The sequence below is a fragment of the Rhinoderma darwinii genome, chromosome 1, assembly GCF_050947455.1.
Source record: "Rhinoderma darwinii isolate aRhiDar2 chromosome 1, aRhiDar2.hap1, whole genome shotgun sequence".
Classification (NCBI taxonomy): Eukaryota; Metazoa; Chordata; class Amphibia; order Anura; family Rhinodermatidae; genus Rhinoderma; species Rhinoderma darwinii.
Window position 1 is genome coordinate 628,016,670 of NC_134687.1, and position 15,866 is coordinate 628,032,535.

At 47.3% G+C, this 15,866-nt stretch overlaps 1 long non-coding RNA gene across 1 annotated transcript in view; it reads left to right on the top strand.

Moving 5' to 3' along the window:
- The window catches only part of LOC142747944 (uncharacterized), a 42,991-nt gene that overhangs the window by 24,005 nt on the left and 3,120 nt on the right, over nucleotides 1-15,866 (top strand). The gene's annotated exons all lie outside the window — the stretch shown is intronic.

Genomic DNA, 15,866 nt, shown 5'->3' on the forward strand with positions numbered 1-15,866 from the left:
TGTCATCTACATCCACTGCTGCAGAGCAACTCTCAATACTGCAGAGCACTGCCAACTACATCCACTGCTGCAGAGCAACTCTCAATACTGCCGATCATTGTCAACTATATCCACTGCTGCAGAGCAACCCTCAATTCTGCAGAGCATTTTCACCTGTATCCACTGCTGCAGAGCAACTCTCAATACTGCAGAGCACTGTCACCTATATCCACTACGGCAGAGCAACTCTCAATACTGCAGAGCACTGTCACCTATATCCACTGCTGCAGAGCAACTCTCAATATTGCAGATCGCTGTCACCTATATCCACTGCTGCAGAGCAACCCTCAATACTGCAGAGCACTGTCACCTATATCCACTACTGCAGAACAACTCTCAATACTGCAGAGCACTGTAACCTATATCCACTGCTGCAGAGCAACTCTCAATACTGCAGAGCACTGTCATCTACATCCACGGCTGCAGAGCAACCGTCATTACTGCAGAGCACTGTCACCTATATCCACAGCTGCAGAGCAACTTCCAATACTGCAGAGAACTGTCACCTATATCCACTGCTGCAGAGCAACCCTCAATACTTTAGAGCACTGTCATCTACATCCACTGCTGCAGAGCAACCCTTATTACTGCAGAGCACTGTCACCTATATCCACAGCTGCAGAGCAACTCCCAATACTGCAAAGCACTGTCACCTATATCCACTACTGCAGAGCAACTCTCAATAATGCAGAGCACTGTCACCTATATCCACTGCTACAGAGCAACTCTCAATACTGCAGAGCACTGTCACCTATATCCACTGCTGCAGAGCAACCCTCAATACTTTAGAGCACTGTCAACTATATCCACTGCTGCAGAACAACTCTCAATTCTGCGAGCACTGTCACCTATATCCACTGCTGCAGAGCAACTCTCAATACTGCAGAGCACTGTCACCTATATCCACTACTGCAGAACAACCCTCAATACTGCAGAGCACTGTCACCTATATCCACTACTGCAGAGCAACTCTCATTACTGCAGAGCACTGTCACCTATATCCACTGCTGCAGAGCAACTCTCAATACTGCAGAGCACTGTCAGCTATATACACTGCTGCAGAGCAACTCTCAACACTGCAGAGCACTGTCATCTATATCCACTGCTGCAGAGCAACTCTCAATACTGCAGAGAACTGTCACCTATATCCACTACTGCAGAACAACTCTCAATACTGCAGAGCACTGTCACCTATATCCACTGCTGCAGATCAACCCTCAATACTGCAGAGCACTGTCATCTATATCCACTGCTGCAGAGCAACTCTCAATACTGCAGAGCACTGTCACCTATATCCACTACTGCAGAGAAACTCTTAATACTGCAGAGCACTGTCAACTATATCCACTGCTGCAGAGCAACTCTCAATACTGCAGAGCACTGTCAACTATATCCACTGCTGCAGAGCAACCCTCAATACTGCAGAGCACTGTCAACTATATCCACTGCTGCAGAGATACTCTCAATACTGCAGAGCACTGTCACCTATATCCACTGCTGCAGAGCAACCCTCAATACTGCAGAGCACTGTCACCTATATCCACTGCTGCAGAGCAACTCTCAAAACTGCAGAGCACTGTCACCTATATCCACTACTGCAAAGCAACTCTCAATACTGCAGAGCACTGTCACCTATATCCACTGCTGCAGAGCAACCCTCAATACTGCAGAGCACTGTCACCTATATCCACTGCTGCAGAGCAACCCTCAATACTTTAGAGCACTGTCACCTATATCCACTGCTGCAGAGCAACCCTCATTACTGCAGAGCACTGTCACCTATATCCACAGCTGCAGAGCAACTCCCAATACTGCAGAGCACTGTCACCTATATCCACTACTGCAGAGCAACTCTCAATACTGCAGAGCACTGTCACCTATATCCATTGCTGCAGAGCAACCCTCAATACTGCAGAGCACTGTCACCTATATCCACTGCTGCAGAGCAACCCTCAATACTGCAGAGCACTGTCACCTATATCCACTACAGCAGAGCAACTCTCAATACTGCAGAGCACTGTCACCTATATCCACTGCTGCAGAGCAACTCTCAATACTGCAGAACACTTTCACCTATATCCACTATGGCAGAGCAACCCTCAATACTTTAGAGCACTGTCACCTATATCCACTACTGCAGAGCAACTCTCAATACTGCAGAGCACTGTAACCTATATCCACTGCTGCAGAGCAACTCTCAATACAGCAGAGCACTGTCATCTATATCCACTGCTGCAGAGCAACTCTCAACACTGCATAGCACTGTCATCTATATCCACTGCTGCAGAGCAACTCTCAATACTGCAGAGCACTGTCACCTATATCCACTGCTGCAGAGCAACTATCAATACTGCAGAGAACTGTCACCTATATCCACTGCTGCAGAGCAACCCTCAATACTGCAGAGCACTGTTACCTATGTCCACTGCTGCGGAGCAACCCTCAATACTTTAGAGCACTGTCACCTATATCCACAACTGCAGAGCAACTCTCAATACTGCAGAGCACTGTCACCTATATCCACTGCTGCAGAGCAACTCTCAATACTGCAGAGCACTGTCATCTACATCCACTGCTGCAGAGCAACCCTCATTATTGCAGAGCACTGTCACCTATATCTACAGCTGCAGAGCAACTCCCAATACTGCAGAGAACTGTCACCTATATCCACTGCTGCAGAGCAACCCACAATACTTTAGAGCACTGTCACCTATATCCACTACTGCAGAGCAACTCTCAATACTGCAGAGCACTGTCACCTATATCCACTGCTGCAGAGCAACTCTCAATACTGCAGATCGCTGTCACCTATATCCACTGCTGCAGAGCAACCCTCAATACTGCAGAGCACTGTCACCTATATCCACAACTGCAGAGCAACTCTCAATACTGCAGAGCACTGTCACCTATATCCACTGCTGCAGAGCAACTCTCAATACTGCAGAGCACTGTCATCTACATCCACTGCTGCAGAGCAACCCTCATTACTGCAGAGCACTGTCACCTATATCCACAGCTGCAGAGCAACTCCCAATACTGCAAAGCACTGTCACCTATATCCACTACTGCAGAGCAACTCTCAATAATGCAGAGCACTGTCACCTATATCCACTGCTGCAGAGCAACTCTCAATACTGCAGAGCACTGTCACCTATATCCACTGCTGCAGAGCAACCCTCAATACTTTAGAGCACTGTCAACTATATCCACTGCTGCAGAGCAACTCTCAATTCTGCGAGCACTGTCACCTATATCCACTGCTGCAGAGCAACTCTCATTACTGCAGAGCACTGTCACCTATATCCACTGCTGCAGAGCAACTCTCAATACTGCAGAGCACTGTCATCTATATCCACTGCTGCAGAGCAACTCTCAATACTGCAGAGCACTGTCACCTATATCCACTGCTGCAGAGCAACTATCAATACTGCAGAGAACTGTCAACTATATCCACTGCTGCAGAGAAACTCTCAATACTGAACAGCACTGTCACCTATATCCACTGCTGCAGAGCAATTCTCAATACTGCAGAGCACTGTCAGCTATATACACTGCTGCAGAGCAACTCTCAACACTGCAGAGCACTGTCATCTATATCCACTGCTGCAGAGCAACTCTCAATACTGCAGAGAACTGTCACCTATATCCACTGCTACAGAGCAACCCTCAATACTGCAGAGCACTGTCACCTATATCCACTGCTGCAGAACAACTCTCAATACTGCAGAGCACTGTCACCTATATCCACTGCTGCAGAGCAACCCTCAATACTGCAGAGCACTGTCATCTATATCCACTGCTGCAGAGCAACTCTCAATACTGCAGAGCACTGTCACCTATATCCACTACTGCAGAGAAACTCTTAATACTGCAGAGCACTGTCAACTATATCCACTGCTGCAGAGCAACTCTCAATACTGCAGAGCACTGTCAACTATATCCACTGCTGCAGAGCAACCCTCAATACTGCAGAGCACTGTCAACTATATCCACTGCTGCAGAGAAACTCTCAATACTGCAGAGCACTGTGATCTATATCCACTGCTGCAGAGCAACCCTCAATACTGCAGTGCACTGTCACCTATATCCCCCGCTGCAGAACAATCCTCAATACTGCAGAGCACTGTCACCTATATACTCTACTGCAGAGCAACCCTCAATACTGCAGAGCACTGTCACCTATATCCCCTGCTGCAGAGCAACACTCAATACTGCAGAGCACTGTCACCTATATACACTACTGCAAAGCAACCCTCAATACTGCAGACACTGTCACCTATATACACTACTGCAGAGCAACTCTCAATAATGCAGAGCACTGTCACCTATATCCACTGCTGCAGAGCAATCCTCAATACTGCAGAGCACTGTCACCTATATCCACTGCTGCAGAGAAACTCTCAATACTGCAGAGTACTGTCACCTATATCCACTGCTGCAGAGCAACCCTCAAAACGGCAGAGCACTGTCACCTATATCCACTGCTGCAGATCAACCCTCAATACTGCAGAGCACTGTCACCTATATCCACTACTGCAGAGCAACTCTCAATACTGCAGAGCACTGTCATCTATATCCACTGCTGCAGAGCAACTCTCAATACTGCAGAGCACTGTCACCTATATCCACTGCTGCAGAGCAACTATCAATAATGCAGAGAACTGTCACCTATATCCACTGCTGCAGAGCAACCCTCAATACTGCAGAGCACTGTCACCTATGTCCACTGCTGCGGAGCAACCCTCAATACTTTAGAGCACTGTCACCTATATCCACAACTGCAGAGCAACTCTCAATACTGCAGAGCACTGTCACCTATATCCACTGCTGCAGAGCAACTCTCAATACTGTAGAGAACTGTCATCTACATCCACTGCTGCAGAGCAACCCTCATTATTGCAGAGCACTGTCACCTATATCCACAGCTGCAGAGCAACTCCCAATACTGCAGAGAACTGTCACCTATATCCACTGCTGCAGAGCAACCCACAATACTTTAGAGCACTGTCACCTATATCCACTACTGCAGAGCAACTCTCAATACTGCAGAGCACTGTAACCTATATCCACTGCTGCAGAGCAACTCTCAATACTGCAGAGCACTGTCATCTACATCCACTGCTGCAGAGCAACCGTCATTACTGCAGAGCACTGTCATCTACATCCACTGCTGGAGAGCAACCGTCATTACTGCAGAGCACTGTCAACTATATCCACAGCTGCAGAGCAACTCCCAATAATGCAGAGAACTGTCACCTATATCCACTTCTGCAGAGCAACCCTCAATACTTTAGAGCACTGTCATCTACATCCACTGCTGCAGAGCAACCCTCAAAACTGCAGAGCACTGTCACCTATATCCACTGCTGCAGAGCAACCCTCAATACTTTAGAGCACTGTCAACTATATCCACTGCTGCAGAGCAACTCTCAATACTGCAGAGCACTGTCAACTATATCCACTGCTGCAGAACAACTCTCAATTCTGCGAGCACTGTCACCTATATCCACTGCTGCAGAGCAACTCTCAATACTGCAGAGCACTGTCACCTATATCCACTACTGCAGAACAACTCTCAATACTGCAGAGCACTGTCACCTATATCCACTGCTGCAGAGCAGCTCTCAATACTGCAGAGCACTGTCACCTATATCCACTGCTGCTGAGCAACCCTCAATTCTGCAGAGCATTGTCACCTATATCCACTGCTGCAGAGCAACTCTCAATAATGCAGAACACTGTCACCTATATCCACTACGGCAGAGCAACTCTCAATACTGCAGAGCACTGTCACCTATATCCACTGCTGCAGAGCAACCCTCAATACTGCAGAGCACTGTCACCTATATCCACTGCTGCAGAGCAACTCTCAATACTGGAGAGCACTGTCACCTATATCCACTACTGCAGAGAAACTCTCAATACTGCAGAGCACTGTCAACTATATCCACTGCTGCAGAGCAACTCTCAATACTGCAGAGCACTGTGATCTATATCCACTGCTGCAGAGCAACCCTCAATACTGCAGAGCATTGTCACCTATATCCCGTTCTGCAGAGAAACCCTCAATACTGCAGAGCACTGTCACCTATATACACTACTGCAGAGCAACTCTCAATACTGCAGAGCACTGTCAACTATATCCACTGCTGCAGAGCAACTCTCAATACTTCAGAGCACTGTCAACTATATCCACTGCTGCAGAGCAACCCTCAATACTGCAGAGCACTGTCAACTATATCCACTGCTGCAGAGAAACTCTCAATACTGCAGAGCACTGTGATCTATATCCACTGCTGCAGAGCAACCCTCAATACTGCAGAGCACTGCCACCTATATCCCCCGCTGCAGAGCAACCCTCAATACTGCAGAGCACTGTCACCTATATACACTACCGCAGAGCAACCCTCAATACTGCAGAGCACTGTCACCTATATCCCCTGCTGCAGAGCAACCGTCATTACTGCAGAGCACTGTCACCTATATCCACAGCTGCAGAGCAACTCCCAATACTGCAGAGAACTGTCACCTATATCCACTGCTGCAGAGCAACCCTCAATACTGCAGAGCACTGTCACCTATATCCACTACTGCAGAGCAACTCTCATTACTGCAGAGCACTGTCACCTATATCCACTGCTGCAGAGCAACTCTCAATACTGCAGAGCACTGTCATCTATATCCACTGCTGCAGAGCAACTCTCAATACTGCAGAGCACTGTCACCTATATCCACTGCTGCAGAGCAACTATCAATACTGCAGAGAACTGTCACCTATATCCACTGCTGCAGAGCAACCCTCAATACTGCAGAGCACTGTTACCTATGTCCACTGCTGCGGAGCAACCCTCAATACTTTAGAGCACTGTCACCTATATCCACAACTGCAGAGCAACTCTCAATACTGCAGAGCACTGTCACCTATATCCACTGCTGCAGAGCAACTCTCAATACTGCAGAGCACTGTCATCTACATCCACTGCTGCAGAGCAACCCTCATTATTGCAGAGCACTGTCACCTATATCTACAGCTGCAGAGCAACTCCCAATACTGCAGAGAACTGTCACCTATATCCACTGCTGCAGAGCAACCCACAATACTTTAGAGCACTGTCACCTATATCCACTACTGCAGAGCAACTCTCAATACTGCAGAGCACTGTAACCTATATCCACTGCTGCAGAGCAACTCTCAATACTGCAGAGCACTGTCATCTACATCCACTGCTGCAGAGCAACCGTCATTACTGCAGAGCACTGTCAACTATATCCACAGCTGCAGAGCAACTCCCAATAATGCAGAGAACTGTCACCTATATCCACTGCTGCAGATCAACCCTCAATACTTTAGAGCACTGTCATCTACATCCACTGCTGCAGAGCAACCCTCATTACTGCAGAGCACTGTCACCTATATCCACAGCTGCAGAGCAACTCCCAATACTGCAGAGAACTGTCACCTATATCCACTGCTGCAGAGCAACCCTCAATACTTTAGAGCACTGTCATCTACATCCACTGCTGCAGAGCAACTCTCAATACTGCAGAGCACTGCCAACTACATCCACTGCTGCAGAGCAACTCTCAATACTGCAGAGCACTGTCAACTATATCCACTGCTGCAAAGCAACCCTCAATTCTGCAGAGCATTGTCACCTGTATCCACTGCTGCAGAGCAACTCTCAATACTGCAGAGCACTGTCACCTATATCCACTACGGCAGAGCAACTCTCAATACTGCAGAGCACTGTCACCTATATCCACTGCTGCAGAGCAACTCTCAATACTGCAGATCGCTGTCACCTATATCCACTGCTGCAGAGCAACCCTCAATACTGCAGAGCACTGTCACCTATATCCACTACTGCAGAACAACTCTCAATACTGCAGAGCACTGTAACCTATATCCACTGCTGCAGAGCAACTCTCAATACTGCAGAGCACTGTCATCTACATCCACGGCTGCAGAGCAACCGTCGTTACTGCAGAGCACTGTCACCTATATCCACAGCTGCAGAGCAACTTCCAATACTGCAGAGAACTGTCACCTATATCCACTGCTGCAGAGCAACCCTCAATACTTTAGAGCACTGTCATCTACATCCACTGCTGCAGAGCAACCCTCATTACTGCAGAGCACTGTCACCTATATCCACAGCTGCAGAGCAACTCCCAATACTGCAAAGCACTGTCACCTATATCCACTACTGCAGAGCAACTCTCAATAATGCAGAGCACTGTCACCTATATCCACTGCTGCAGAGCAACTCTCAATACTGCAGAGCACTGTCACCTATATCCACTGCTGCAGAGCAACCCTCAATACTTTAGAGCACTGTCAACTATATCCACTGCTGCAGAGCAACTCTCAATACTGCAGAGCACTGTCACCTATATCCACTACTGCAGAACAACCCTCAATACTGCAGAGCACTGTCACCTATATCCACTACTGCAGAACAACCCTCAATACTGCAGAGCACTGTCACCTATATCCACTGCTGCAGAGCAACTCTCAATACTGCAGAGCACTGTCACCTATATCCACTACTGCAGAACAACCCTCAATACTGCAGAGCACTGTCACCTATATCCACTACTGCAGAGCAACTCTCATTACTGCAGAGCACTGTCACCTATATCCACTGCTGCAGAGCAACTCTCAATACTGCAGAGCACTGTCATCTATATCCACTGCTGCAGAGCAACTCTCAATACTGCAGAGCACTGTCACCTATATCCACTGCTGAAGAGCAACTATCAATACTGCAGAGAACTGTCAACTATATCCACTGCTGCAGAGAAACTCTCAATACTGAAGAGCACTGTCACCTATATCCACTGCTGCAGAGCAATTCTCAATACTGCAGAGCACTGTCAGCTATATCCACTGCTGCAGAGCAACTCTCAACACTGCAGAGCACTGTCATCTATATCCACTGCTGCAGAGCAACTCTCAATACTGCAGAGAACTGTCACCTATATCCACTGCTACAGAGCAACCCTCAATACTGCAGAGCACTGTCACCTATATCCACTGCTGCAGAGCAACTCTCAATACTGCAGAGCACTGTCACCTATATCCACTGCTGCAGAGCAACCCTCAATACTGCAGAGCACTGTCATCTATATCCACTGCTGCAGAGCAACTCTCAATACTGCAGAGCACTGTCACCTATATCCACTACTGCAGAGAAACTCTTAATACTGCAGAGCACTGTCAACTATAGCCACTGCTGCAGAGCAACTCTCAATACTGCAGAGCACTGTCAACTATATCCACTGCTGCAGAGAAACTCTCAATACTGCAGAGCACTGTGATCTATATCCACTGCTGCAGAGCAACCCTCAATACTGCAGTGCACTGTCACCTATATCCCCCGCTGCAGAACAATCCTCAATACTGCAGAGCACTGTCACCTATATACTCTACTGCAGAGCAACCCTCAATACTGCAGAGCACTGTCACCTATATCCCCTGCTGCAGAGCAACACTCAATACTGCAGAGCACTGTCACCTATATACACTACTGCAAAGCAACCCTCAATACTGCAGACACTGTCACCTATATACACTACTGCAGAGCAACTCTCAATAATGCAGAGCACTGTCACCTATATCCACTGCTGCAGAGCAATCCTCAATACTGCAGAGCACTGTCACCTATATCCACTGCTGCAGAGAAACTCTCAATACTGCAGAGTACTGTCACCTATATCCACTGCTGCAGAGCAACCCTCAAAACGGCAGAGCACTGTCACCTATATCCACTGCTGCAGATCAACCCTTAATACTGCAGAGCACTGTCACCTATATCCACTACTGCAGAGCAACTCTCAATACTGCAGAGCACTGTCATCTATATCCACTGCTGCAGAGCAACTCTCAATACTGCAGAGCACTGTCACCTATATCCACTGCTTCAGAGCAACTATCAATACTGCAGAGAACTGTCACCTATATCCACTGCTGCAGAGCAACCCTCAATACTGCAGAGCACTGTCACCTATGTCCACTGCTGCGGAGCAACCCTCAATACTTTAGAGCACTGTCACCTATATCCACAACTGCAGAGCAACTCTCAATACTGCAGAGCACTGTCACCTATATCCACTGCTGCAGAGCAACTCTCAATACTGCAGAGCACTGTCATCTACATCCACTGCTGCAGAGCAACCCTCATTATTGCAGAGCACTGTCACCTATATCCACAGCTGCAGAGCAACTCCCAATACTGCAGAGAACTGTCACCTATATCCACTGCTGCAGAGCAACCCACAATACTTTAGAGCACTGTCACCTATATCCACTACTGCAGAGCAACTCTCAATACTGCAGAGCACTGTAACCTATATCCACTGCTGCAGAGCAACTCTCAATACTGCAGAGCACTGTCATCTACATCCACTGCTGCAGAGCAACCGTCATTACTGCAGAGCACTGTCAACTATATCCACAGCTGCAGAGCAACTCCCAATAATGCAGAGAACTGTCACCTATATCCACTGCTGCAGAGCAACCCTCAATACTTTAGAGCACTGTCATCTACATCCACTGCTGCAGAGCAACCCTCAAAACTGCAGAGCACTGTCACCTATATCCACTGCTGCAGAGCAACCCTCAATACTTTAGAGCACTGTCAACTATATCCACTGCTGCAGAGCAACTCTCAATACTGCAGAGCACTGTCAACTATATCCACTGCTGCAGAACAACTCTCAATTCTGCGAGCACTGTCACCTATATCCACTGCTGCAGAGCAACTCTCAATACTGCAGAGCACTGTCACCTATATACTCTACTGCAGAGCAACCCTCAATACTGCAGAGCACTGTCACCTATATCCCCTGCTGCAGAGCAACACTCAATACTGCAGAGCACTGTCACCTATATACACTACTGCAAAGCAACCCTCAATACTGCAGACACTGTCACCTATATACACTACTGCAGAGCAACTCTCAATAATGCAGAGCACTGTCACCTATATCCACTGCTGCAGAGCAATCCTCAATACTGCAGAGCACTGTCACCTATATCCACTGCTGCAGAGAAACTCTCAATACTGCAGAGTACTGTCACCTATATCCACTGCTGCAGAGCAACCCTCAAAACGGCAGAGCACTGTCACCTATATCCACTGCTGCAGATCAACCCTTAATACTGCAGAGCACTGTCACCTATATCCACTACTGCAGAGCAACTCTCAATACTGCAGAGCACTGTCATCTATATCCACTGCTGCAGAGCAACTCTCAATACTGCAGAGCACTGTCACCTATATCCACTGCTTCAGAGCAACTATCAATACTGCAGAGAACTGTCACCTATATCCACTGCTGCAGAGCAACCCTCAATACTGCAGAGCACTGTCACCTATGTCCACTGCTGCGGAGCAACCCTCAATACTTTAGAGCACTGTCACCTATATCCACAACTGCAGAGCAACTCTCAATACTGCAGAGCACTGTCACCTATATCCACTGCTGCAGAGCAACTCTCAATACTGCAGAGCACTGTCATCTACATCCACTGCTGCAGAGCAACCCTCATTATTGCAGAGCACTGTCACCTATATCCACAGCTGCAGAGCAACTCCCAATACTGCAGAGAACTGTCACCTATATCCACTGCTGCAGAGCAACCCACAATACTTTAGAGCACTGTCACCTATATCCACTACTGCAGAGCAACTCTCAATACTGCAGAGCACTGTAACCTATATCCACTGCTGCAGAGCAACTCTCAATACTGCAGAGCACTGTCATCTACATCCACTGCTGCAGAGCAACCGTCATTACTGCAGAGCACTGTCAACTATATCCACAGCTGCAGAGCAACTCCCAATAATGCAGAGAACTGTCACCTATATCCACTGCTGCAGAGCAACCCTCAATACTTTAGAGCACTGTCATCTACATCCACTGCTGCAGAGCAACCCTCAAAACTGCAGAGCACTGTCACCTATATCCACTGCTGCAGAGCAACCCTCAATACTTTAGAGCACTGTCAACTATATCCACTGCTGCAGAGCAACTCTCAATACTGCAGAGCACTGTCAACTATATCCACTGCTGCAGAACAACTCTCAATTCTGCGAGCACTGTCACCTATATCCACTGCTGCAGAGCAACTCTCAATACTGCAGAGCACTGTCACCTATATCCACTACTGCAGAACAACTCTCAATACTGCAGAGCACTGTCATCTATATCCACTGCTGCAGAGCAGCTCTCAATACTGCAGAGCACTGTCACCTATATCCACTGCTGCTGAGCAACCCTCAATTCTGCAGAGCATTGTCACCTATATCCACTGCTGCAGAGCAACTCTCAATAATGCAGAACACTGTCACCTATATCCACTACGGCAGAGCAACTCTCAATACTGCAGAGCACTGTCACCTATATCCACTGCTGCAGAGCAACCCTCAATACTGCAGAACACTGTCACCTATATCCACTGCTGCAGAGCAACTCTCAATACTGGAGAGCACTGTCACCTATATCCACTACTGCAGAGAAACTCTCAATTCTGCAGAGCACTGTCAACTATATCCACTGCTGCAGAGCAACTCTCAATACTGCAGAGCACTGTGATCTATATCCACTGCTGCAGAGCAACCCTCAATACTGCAGAGCATTGTCACCTATATCCCGTTCTGCAGAGAAACCCTCAATACTGCAGAGCACTGTCACCTATATACACTACTGCAGAGCAACTCTCAATACTGCAGAGCACTGTCAACTATATCCACTGCTGCAGAGCAACTCTCAATACTTCAGAGCACTGTCAACTATATCCACTGCTGCAGAGCAACCCTCAATACTGCAGAGCACTGTCAACTATATCCACTGCTGCAGAGAAACTCTCAATACTGCAGAGCACTGTGATCTATATCCACTGCTGCAGAGCAACCCTCAATACTGCAGAGCACTGCCACCTATATCCCCCGCTGCAGAGCAACCCTCAATACTGCAGAGCACTGTCACCTATATACACTACCGCAGAGCAACCCTCAATACTGCAGAGCACTGTCACCTATATCCCCTGCTGCAGAGCAACCATCATTACTGCAGAGCACTGTCACCTATATCCACAGCTGCAGAGCAACTCCCAATACTGCAGAGAACTGTCACCTATATCCACTGCTGCAGAGCAACCCTCAATACTGCAGAGCACTGTCACCTATATCCACTACTGCAGAGCAACTCTCATTACTGCAGAGCACTGTCACCTATATCCACTGCTGCAGAGCAACACTCAATACTGCAGAGCACTGTCATCTATATCCACTGCTGCAGAGCAACTCTCAATACTGCAGAGCACTGTCACCTATATCCACTGCTGCAGAGCAACTATCAATACTGCAGAGAACTGTCACCTATATCCACTGCTGCAGAGCAACCCTCAATACTGCAGAGCACTGTCACCTATGTCCACTGCTGCAGAGCAACTCTCAACACTGCAGAGCACTGTCATCTATATCCACTGCTGCCGAGCAACCCTCAATACTTTAGAGCACTGTCTCCTATATCCACTACTGCAGAGCAACTCTCAATACTGCAGAGCACTGTCACCTATATCCACTGCTGCAGAGCAACCCTCAATACTTTAGAGCACTGTCACCTATATCCACTACTGCAGAGCAACTCTCAATACTGCAGAGCACTGTCATCTACATCTACTGCTGCAGAGCAACCCTCATTACTGCAGAGCACTGTCACCTATATCCACAGCTGCAGAGCAACTCCCAATACTGCAGAGAACTGTCACCTATATCCACTGCTGCAGAGCAACCCTCATTACTGCAGAGCACTTTTTTACCTATATACACTGCTGCAGAGCAATCCTCAATATTGCAGAACAATGTCCTCAACATCCACTGCTGCAGAGCAACCTTCAATACTGCAGAGCACTGTCATCAACATCCACTGCTGCAGAGCAACCTTCAATTCTGCAGAGCACTGTCATCAACATCCACTGCTGCAGAGCAACTCTCAATACTGCAGAGCACTGTCACCTATATCCACTGCTGCAGAACAACCCTCAATACTGCAGAGCACTGTCACCTATATACACTGCTGCAGAGCAACATTAATTACTGCAGAGCACTGTCATCTATATCAACTGCTGCAGAGCAGCCCTCAATACTGCAGAGCATTTTCACCTATATACACTCCTGCAGAGCAACCCCCAATACTGCAGAGAACTGTCAGCTATATCCACTGCTGCAGTGATACACTTATATATTGTGGTTCTAATTCTATTTGTCGCTGTCAGAACGTTGGAGGGTAAACGGCCGCACATTTTTTCTCGTTGCAATTCATGTATTTTCGCCAAATGTTGCAATTAAGATTGTAATCTATGCTAAAATTTTCCTATTATGCTCCTCCCATTTATATAGGGCACGCCCCCAAATGCTGGTATTTAAATAATATGCATATGACCCTTTTCATCACACCCGAAAATGTATACGGACCGCAGACCATTTCCCTAGATACAGACCCCAAACCAGACACTCTAAATAATCACAGATATATATAACATAGTGTGCCCATCTATTGGGAGGTCACAGACTGAGAATAAAATAGGGGAAGGAGCAGGTCTTCAGCAGCACAGAATATTACAGGAGGGAAGTGTGCAAATCTTGTAGTGGGTGGGGGCTGCAGTTTATTAACTTTTTTCTTTTTTATCATGGTATAAGTCCCACTGTACAGCCCATAACTCAGCTACGCCCTGGATTTGCTCTTCTGTTATCTGCCAGTGAGAGTAAGGGAATAATTGTGACTGGTTACAATGTGTCAGAATGTGACAATTCGTGGTAACAATTCTCAGATTTGATATAGAAACACATAACTGTGACTGCTCGGCCTGGGTGCGCAGTAAATGTCAGCCTCATTTCTTCTTTGTTAGAACTTACGTCCAAATAAAAAGCAGCCGACAGGTCGGACATAGCAGGAAAAACTGGGGGTACAGGGGGCATAAATCTACTTTACTGCTCTATGAAACTGGATCATCCCTGAGTATAGGCAGAGCTGTAACCCCTGCATTGCTGCTGTGGAGCATATCTATATCCACACTACTGTGCAAAAGAGTTAGATCCCTTGGATGTTCATCTAAATCTGTATTAGTGCAACACAAAAAAAATGTGTAAATATTTATGCATTAAACTCTTCAGGGCGCAAATAATTTTTTTGTTTTGGCTTTCTCGCATCGTGACTTTTTCATTGCTTTTTTAACAAATTGGTGTGCCCAGAGCAAAGGGTTTCATGAATGCTACCCCCTCCTGAATATTTCAAATTGTCTTACAATTCTATCTATTTAGAGACGATTATTAGACACCTTAATGGGAAGGTTGTGACTTACAGGAGACATCTTCTCTGATTGTAGTCATTTTCCCTTTTCTTCTCTATCCATCCTAGACCGTCATGAAGACTGCTTCCAGCCACTATAGTGACCCAAATAGTAATAGTGCCACAGACTGTAACAGTGCGCTACAGAGTAAAAGTACCACACATTAATAATGCCCCCTGTAAGACCCCACACAGTAACATTGCCCCCTTTGTGCCCCACACAACATTGATAATGCTCGCTTTTTGGGCCTCCAATTTGCAGTGGCTGGGGCATCACGTTGTCAGCATGGCACGATGATGTCACTGCATTGTGCCACCTGCATCGGCCACCTACGTCTTGTGCTCTCAGGGGCTCATTGCAAGAGGCACAATGCCATTCCTGCATTGCACCACCTGTCCCGGGTTTAGAAGCCTGGGCTTACTACAGAGAATGTCGCAGCAGGGAGCTGATGGCTCCCTGCTCCACCATA